This window comes from Cupressus sempervirens, chromosome 2, assembly GCF_028749045.1.
Source record: "Cupressus sempervirens isolate cs-2001-9-10 chromosome 2, ASM2874904v1, whole genome shotgun sequence".
NCBI lineage: Eukaryota > Viridiplantae > Streptophyta > Pinopsida > Cupressales > Cupressaceae > Cupressus > Cupressus sempervirens.
The window spans coordinates 158,957,755-158,967,087 of NC_143119.1; positions in this window are offsets into that span (position 1 = coordinate 158,957,755).

A 9,333-nucleotide genomic window follows, 5' to 3' on the forward strand; every position below is an offset into this window, starting at 1 on the left:
CTCATTTACCCCTCCCCTCTTAGTAACGTAGCTAGTCTTGATTATTTCCAACAAATAGTCTTGTATAATATGGCTTAGGATTAGGGATTTTATTATGTATGATAATATAGTAGCTTCATGTGGCAATATTCAGTTGTAATGGATTTTAGATTGTAATCACTGGATAATAATAATAGTGGACTTCTTGTTGGTGGACATAGCTCAGGGATTGGGTGAATCACATTAAATCTTTGTGTCTTTTTTTTTATCTTCTGTGTGATTTATTATTTTTTGATATCAATTATATTTGCATGTAATTATTATTTTTATCTATGGTTAATCCTAACAAGGTACCAAAGTGATGTTTCATTTTTTTTTAGCTATCCTTTGTAGGAAGGTCTCATAGTTGAGTGGGAGTCTCATAGTTGAGTGGGAACAATGGTAGATGAGGGCAAGATGTAGGTTGAGAAGTTTAATAGGTAGAACTTTCAGTTATAGAAGATGAAAATGGAGAACTATCTTTATCAAAAGGATTTATGGCATCCTTTACAAGCAAAAGATAAGAAACAAACTACTATTATAGATGAGGACTGGGAGATTCTAGATAGAAAGGCACTTGGAAGTATTTGTTTATGTTTGGTGCAATCAATGGCATTTAATATTACAAAAGATAAGATGACATAATATTTGATGCAAACCCTAGCAAAAATATATGAAAAGCCCTCTACTTCAAACAACCTATAAAATGTGTGACTCAATTATTACTACACAACTCCAACTCAAGCATTTCTCAAAATTATTATGATTCACTTCATAAAAATATTTTGTCCCAACTTGCATTAAACTAAAATTTTCTACTTTTTCTAAATGTCTTTTCATAGTTAATAAGTTCTTTTTTCATGATTAACATTGTCCTCATGATTCCAAAATGAGGTGGTGCCCTTAGTTTCCTCATGTTGAAAAATGAGTCATCTACTTTATTCTCTTCTCTATACAAGTGAGAAATATACTATTTCTCAAAATTAATAAGAAGGCTATTAGCTTCCTTCATTATATTTTTTATTTTACATGAAGGGATCACTCCTTTAGAAAGGGAATTGAGAATATTGAGGGAATCCCATTCTATCCATATTCTCTTAGATTTTTATATTTCTCATAATCTTGATCCCATGGAGAAGACTCATAACTTCAGCCACATGGTTGGTTTGGATAACTAGCAGAATAGCCATGATTCTAATCACATTACCCTCTTCATCCCTAATAATAGTACCACACCTAGTTAGGCTAGGATTTCCCTTAATAGCATTGTCAAAGTTCATTTTCATCCAAACCAGAAGAAGATTGTCCCATCTTGCATTTTTCCTTTCTTATTTTATCTCAACTTTACGATCCTTCTTTGAATTAACATTACCTCAAGTGTCAAAATCCACTTTCTCTTTGTTCATAGTGTTGAGATTTTCTATTACACTATGCTTAATATGATTAGCCATAATCTAGAAGTGTTGGAGTTTATCCATAAAGACCCTATTATTCCTTTCCTTTTATGTGTAGGAGGAATCCTTCAAAGGGACAATGTGAAAATAATTAGAATCTTATGAAAGTGTACAAGATATAAATCTAAGTCATGACCTATTAAGTACAATATCAATATGTATTGAACTTAATAACCAATAATATAGTGGGAGCATAACATAGAGATCCCAATGTTGAAACATGTACTATGATACAAGATGTAGTGCCCCTCCCAAAGATCCTTGGAACAAGGATATACATAATCTAATTTTTTTTTGAATTAAGATATAACAAATAAGAAATCACACAAAGATCATAGTAAAAGACTAACACTGAAATAACATACCTATTAGGTGTTCATTTTGCACAAGGTCAACAACAAGAATCCATTGCGTAATTCCTCTCTTGAAAAGAAAATTTTTTAAAGGATCCACTCCAAGGTTTAGTGTTTTTCTTTCGAAATACCAAAATTTTCTTAGTAGAAGATAAATGTGAGTGTTCAAGAGGAGGCCTTTGCTTGTTCTAAAAACACTTTGTCTCAGAATTGAAGTAAATCTATTCGTTGTCTCAAAATAACACACCAAAAAGAACAATATTTTTGTATTTTCTATTTTTTCAATGAATGCATCTACCAATGCAACTAAAATGTGTTCTTATTCTAACAAGGGGTTACCAAAGAAAATAATGAAACTAAAAGCAAATAACATGAAATTAAAATAACGTGAAATTGAAATCCTAAATGGACATAAGCTACAAAGCACAACATGTTGTGAGTTAAACCATCAAAGAAATTGGTAAGAAACCAATGAAAATAGGAGTAGCACTTCCTAGAATCCATTGATGCAATCATCAGTGAGAAACTTTAACAAATTGAATGATATTTCACTCTTCATCAAATTGCAAGGCTACAAAAAGTGTGATCATGTGAGACAAAAAGATACGAAAACACAATTGGGTGATCTCTTCTCAATCTCGTTATGTCAACAGAATTTGTATATCTATAGCAAACACTAGAACTAAAAGATCACACAACTAGAAACAATGCAATAAACCTTTAGCTCAATCACCATCTCATGAATAAAATCCACAAAATGATGACACATTTAGATAAGAATCACTACACCCCAAATGTGAGCACCAAAAGCATAATTTTATTGCATAATAATGGTGGCCTTTGTAACAATTTACAATGGGGTATTTATAAGAAATTGTCTCCTTAAATTGTGTTGAGAGTGAGAGATATCTTTCATGCAATAAAATGCTTTTAACTAATAAAACAAACTAAATATTTGGTGCTTAGAGGCACTCCATCCATATTTTATTCATTAATTGGATGCATGAGCCCTTTATATGGCAAAAACAAAGAAGAAGCAAGAGAGAAAGTAGGAGGAATCCATCAGTCTAAGTGGAAGTGCATGGAGACACCAAAAATAGAAGCACTAGGCATGTGTCAAAGTTAACTTGCCATCAGAATGCACTCCCAATGCATGAAAAGTGTTATTTTTGGAACTGGTAGTTAAATATCAATGCACCTCTAAATTATGGACCTATAGACCTACAAAGCTACATGAAAATATAGAGCTATAGAGCTACGGACCTCAATAGGGTCAAAATCTCAAAATTTTACTAAGTGTCAAAATTGAAATTCTGGCATCTAGGTTTTGTTCATCTTCATCTCAAAGCTATGTTTGGATGTTTGCCCTTGAATTTCTCTATCATCATAGTAATCTTAGCTTCATCTAGAAGATCCAAAGCCTCATATTTATCCTTTACCTTCTGTCTATAATTATCCACCTCAATTTGAGTCTCCACAAAATCTCTGAGTTTGGTGTCCAACTCTAATAGTGCTTCCTCTGTCTTGAAGGCTTGTCTAATGTCTTCATCATTGGATGCTTCCTCTAAAGTCTTCTTGAAATTCTCCACTACTATCTCAACTGGCAATAGCTTCTCTCATTCTTCATCTTCAAAGATGTCCAAGCATGCATCACCATACAACTTTTCTACTTCCAAAATTCTCTCTCGGGCTTGGTCCTTGAGCCTATGTATCTCATCATGCAATGTTTCCATCATTTTATTCCCATCTACAATCTTCTCTATCCAATCATCTATCATGTCTAACTCTTACCTAGTATATACATCAATCAGAATGTGGTGCCTTTGCCCTTTTATGGCTTGTAGAGTTTTCAAATCTTTGCTCCATGCATGTACCTCATCCATGATACTGAAGTCCTACCTCAAAATTGCCATGATCTTATCAGCATTCTCTTGTGTAGCATGGAGCAACTTCAAACATCCTATGATTATAGTGACACCTTTATCCTCAAGGCTATCTCGCCAATCCTGACAAGCTTTCAAAAATGGATTGAGTCGTATACCTTCACCTTCTCTAAGAATGGTATTTAGAGTCTCCTCGAGGTGTTTAGGATCAAGAGGACCAATAACTTCAGCTAGATATCCCTTTAGGATCTCAACTTGCCTTTGAAGTGTTTTGATTTCCATCTCATCCTATTCCATGTGCCTGAGAACCTCTTTGACTCCCATAGTCATCATCTGTCAAGATGTATCTTGTGTAGGCTTTCCCAACATAATATCTTTCACTTCATAGTCCTCAAGACTAAAAAATTCTACATCTATACCTTTAGGAGGGTGAGCCACTTGTGCAAATAAGTCCATGCTCCATATGGTAGTGACAAATGCAAATGGCATTGTATCATGTAATGGAGACTCTGGCTTATTCAAGATCTCTACAATATCACAAATGTCATCCTCTGAAGCATGAAACTAAGGCTTAGCACTCCTCATTATCTCCTTTTAGAACCATCTTGGGATATGTTTTCCTACAGATCTAGCTCTTGATGATGAAGGGGTGTGTTCAACTACCTCCTTCCCTTTATCACTCTTGCTCGGAGTAACCCACTGTGAGGACTCTTCTTCTATAGGCTCGGTCTCTATAGATCCTTTAGTTTGATCCTCAACATCCTAAGAAGATTGTTGTGCATATTCCACTATTTGTGCCTCTTTCCATGCTTCATCAATAACCCTTAGATCTGGTTGATCTTGTAATGATGGTTCCTTTTGAACATGTTCCTCTTCTAAACTTAGAGGTGGAGGAGTTACTGAACCCTTATCTACCACCGTGACCTATGGTTGAGATGGAGGAGTGAGATCAAGACCCTGTGTCTCTGGTGGCATCTACGTCCAGCCTTTCTATTGGATTTCACCTGTAGGGGTATCCATGATCTTACCTCCAACTAACTTCATACCCATAGGCATGAAATCAAAATCTGGGATGGAGAGAACATCTTCACCTTGCTCCCTTTGCTCCCTCACCCATTGCTACACTTTGTCCTCTAAAGAAGAGAGCTCTAATGGTTCTACTTGGGTGGGTGGAGGGGCACTCATGGCACTCTTTCTTCTTTCCAACTCTGTGGCTTTTGCTAACCAATTTCTTCTTTGTAGGGGCACTTGTTCCTCCTTATCTAATTTCATTTCTTCCTCGTCTGTTTCTTCCTCTAGAATGGTTTTGAGAACTAATGGATTAGGTACTAATCTTCTGCTGATCCTTTTCCTTTTGTTCATCCTAACCTTGATCCTCTTTTGTCTCTTCGAAACCACAAGAGAAGCAGACTCTTATTGCATAGGAGGAATAGATATCTCTATAATTTCTCCCTCTTCAAGTTGGTTGGGAAAAATAGGAGGCAATTGAAGTTCAACCTAGATTTGGGTAGCTCCACCATCCGGGAGCTCTTATGGACTTGGTTCCTATTGCTAGGAAGAGACCTATTCTACAACATGCTCTATCTAAATCCTCTGAGGAGAGGCTCTCTTCCTCTTTCCCTTTCTCTCTAAAGGGTGATAATATCCCATTGGGTGATCAAGCTAGTAGACTTTTTCAAGCCTGATAGGAGATTGGAGTGCAAAGGTAGGAATAGTGACTTTCCTCCCTTTACCCCTCTCTGGGTGAGCATGTGCATGGAAGATCACTGTATCTAGAACTAGATTGAGTGGAAAATTCTTCTTAATCCAACTCTTTGTCATTTGAATGACATGTCTTGCTTGATGATTGATATCATCTCCTTCCTCTCTATCAACTTCTACATTCAGAATGGGTCTCTCACCAACTTTATTTGCATTGAATAGGGGATCCAATAGTTCTTTAGAGTCCAGTAGCCTTATCTCATTAGGGATGGTCAAATGGAGAGCCTTTTCTGCTAGATACAAAGTCATCCTACAATAGTCTTTGATGCAGACATCATAGTCATTTGTGGCATTCATCCAATGATCTTCAATGGAATCCTCATGATAGAAATCCTTCCCTACCAAGTTTTCCACTTTGCCCACATTGTCAAAATATGGTCGAGGAGAGTTGTACTTTTCAAGTAAATAGTTCTCCCATTCCCACTCAAATGTTAGAATATCCTATTTTCTTTTCACCTAATATGCTCCTACGACAAAAGACCAATCCCAGAAAGGTCTCCATTGTCTTTTGATCCTCTCATAAGCTGACTCAATCTATCAAGATATTTCCATTAGGACCAACTTGTCACTTGGGTACCTAGGGAGTTTCTTTGGATTGATAGATGCACCACCTACCTGAATATATGCAAATGTCCTAAACTAGATGAAATATGCTTTGAGAGTTGTGATCTATGCCTTGGCTTCCTTAGATAATCTCTTCCCATAGTCCCCTTTGATGAATTGAATGATTGCAAAGATGAAAGCATCATTTACGATTCTGTACTCTTTGCTCTATGGTGAGAGCTTCTTCTTTCCCAACTAAGGATAGACTATGTATGGCCAAGCATTGGGGTCCTACATATTTCCTTTCTTGTATAACTTGGGATAGTTTGTTGCCCTAGCTTCCAGTAGGTACACCACATAAGAATTCATATAGAACTTCTTCTTTTCCTTTACTATCCTTAGCTGCTCACACAAGTTTTCACTTAGTGTGGTGGCCCAATCCAAATGTATCTTTGCATGCCTAATGGTCTCAATGAAGTTGACCACGAATGGAATGAGATAACTTACTATAGGTAAGCCCGTGACTTTTCTCAAGAGAATGATAGAGTTTTGATGTCATCTTTCATGTATCCCTAAGTCATATCCACTTTTTTGATTGTCTTTCCCTAAGATGGCTTCTCAATGAAGTACAAGGAATGTATAATATCAATGGTCTCTTGGTAATGATTTATACCATTTTTTAGTTGCTTCATAGGAGAGTCAGATGAACTTTAGCTCTGAAAATATGGAAGACCCTCTTGATGTTGTCAAGTCATAGATCTAAGACCACTTCTCTAGTGACACTCTTAACTACCCTTTCATCAAGAACAAAGTGCCGAGATAAGGTCATGACCAATTTAGCTAATTGTACTGACACAAGATGTGACACTACACTCATTAATCCAAATTGGATCAATGTAGACACAAAGGTTGACCTTTCTATCAAAATGTTACAAACTCTTAGGAATTCTCCCAAGTCTATGTGTTCAAGGTTAGTGTCTTTGATCTCAGCGTAATCATCATGTAACCTCGACCTTGGGGGTACACCTTGGAATTTGAAAACAACTACTTTCACTAGTGCTCTAGATGTGGATGTCATCTGATCACATTACCTGCACATCACAAGAAAGAAAACATCATTAGTCACCAGATAGAAAAAAAGAAAAAACAACGTAAGAGGGGAAAAAAATGTCCCCTTTTGGGACTTATTTATTTCTAACTTTAAAAAATTTATTCCCCTTTTTTTTATTTTTTTAGTTTTATACTTTTTTTCTTAAAACCCTTTATGCAACAAAAAAAAAAGTTAAATGGAGGATGCTATGCAGGCACGGGTGTGGACGCACGGGTGCGAGTGTCGACTTGGGGGTGTGTTGCAGATGGCACTGTACAGGAGCCACAAAGGGTTTCGTGTGGACATAAGTGCGAGCGCACTACATAGGTGTCATGAAGGGTGTCATGTCGAGTGCGTCATGCAAGTGCGAACTCATGTGCACTGTGCAAGCGCAACATCGAGCATGCTGCACAAGCGTCATAGGGCATGCCATGTAGGTTCCATGAAGGGCACCATAGGCACAATGGGCACACCCAAAATAGCATTGCACATGAGTACCATTGCACAGGTGTAGTGCGCACAAGCCCATAAAGTCATTGCAGCGCACTCGTGTGCCCATGAGGGTGCGCTAAAAGAAAAAGAGGGGTTGGGGGGGGGGGGGAGCTCACCTCTCCTCCTAAAAAACTTGAAACAAACAACAAAAATGAAGATGGAAAAGAGGGGAGGGACGGTTTTATAGCCCCCTCCCCTCGCACATGAAAAAAAACACACTATGCTTTGGTGTGCACACGTGAGGATGAGGGGAAGGAAAAAAAATTTTAACTTTTCTCATTTTACAATGTTTTTTTTTTGACTTTTTTATTTTTATTTATTTTATTTTATTTATTTATTTATTTATTTATTTATTTATTTATTTATTTATTTATTTTTTTTTTTTATTTTTTTTTTTTATTATTTTTTTTTTTAAGAACTCTACGATTCAAAAACATTTAACTGAATTTTCTTCTCCCGACTCTCGAACTATGAGTCTGGGAGTCAAAAAAAGTAGGGGTCCCCACTCCTAGTGAGGAATGGGGTGTGTGTTGTGGCCACCACAACAATACCCAAATAATTCCAAAGTGTCACTAACCAATTAGTTCATTAGTAAACTACATGAATTAGGCATAAAATGTTCATTCTTGTTTAACTAGCATTTTCTAATGGCGTTCCCTTTAAACCTAAATCTAAAGTTCCTAATTGTTTAGTTCATCCAATTTTATTTACCAATTAAAATGTTAAGATGATAACCAAATACAACCTTTGAATCCTACACATTCTATAGGAAATCTATAAAGATCCAAGGACAAAGAAATACAAAGAGGGTATCCAAAACACTTAGTAGTATTCATGACACATGTCACTAAGTAGCCGTTATTTAGGCATTAAGGTTTTTAGAGAAATATTGTACAAAATTTCTCACTAAGCCAAACAATATTTGTTAGCATGTAGTACAATACTTTGCTTGTATCATACAACATTTCTCCTAATTAAGGACAATACTTCACTAATCTTTTCCAATAATATCCAAATCTCACCCAAGTTTAAATAGAAAGTTAAAAAGCTAAGGAGGTAAAAAGGGTTAGAACTTCCACATTAGGGAGTACTGGGTCCACACAAAATGATGAGTGATCGCTCAAGAGAAACAACAAGCATAACGGGGGTGAACATACCTAACATGTAAATATTATTACTCTAAATCATAATAACCATCAATATAATAATAAAAGTGTAAGAACCATCACAATGAGGAACACAAAGAGATAAGATACATTATACTAGCATGATGCATCTAACATTAAAAACATAAGGAAACACACCCTAGAATCCTTGGAGAATCAAAATGAGACACCAAGCTCTTCTCTTGAATTGAAAGTAGACCAACTCTATACACCAATCCAAAATAAAGGTATAGGTAGCTATGCCTCCCAATGACATGGTACACATAGGCCCACTCCTATCATGTGATGGAGATAGTAATCTAACAATAAAAATGCAATACAATCATCTGAGGATAACACTCACACAAAGAAGAAAATGAAACCAATGCCATGATCATGAGCATATTGTAGTACAATGGGTCTTGATCAACACTCTATGGAATAACTATATAGGGACTCTGGTGGAGTGTAGATTTCTTGGTATTGGGATGCCCAAGCTATATGTGGTATGGATCACCTCCCCCAAGAGGCCATATACCTAGCATGGCTCAACTCCAATAATGATCCACATGTATTTTCCTCATACCAACTCCC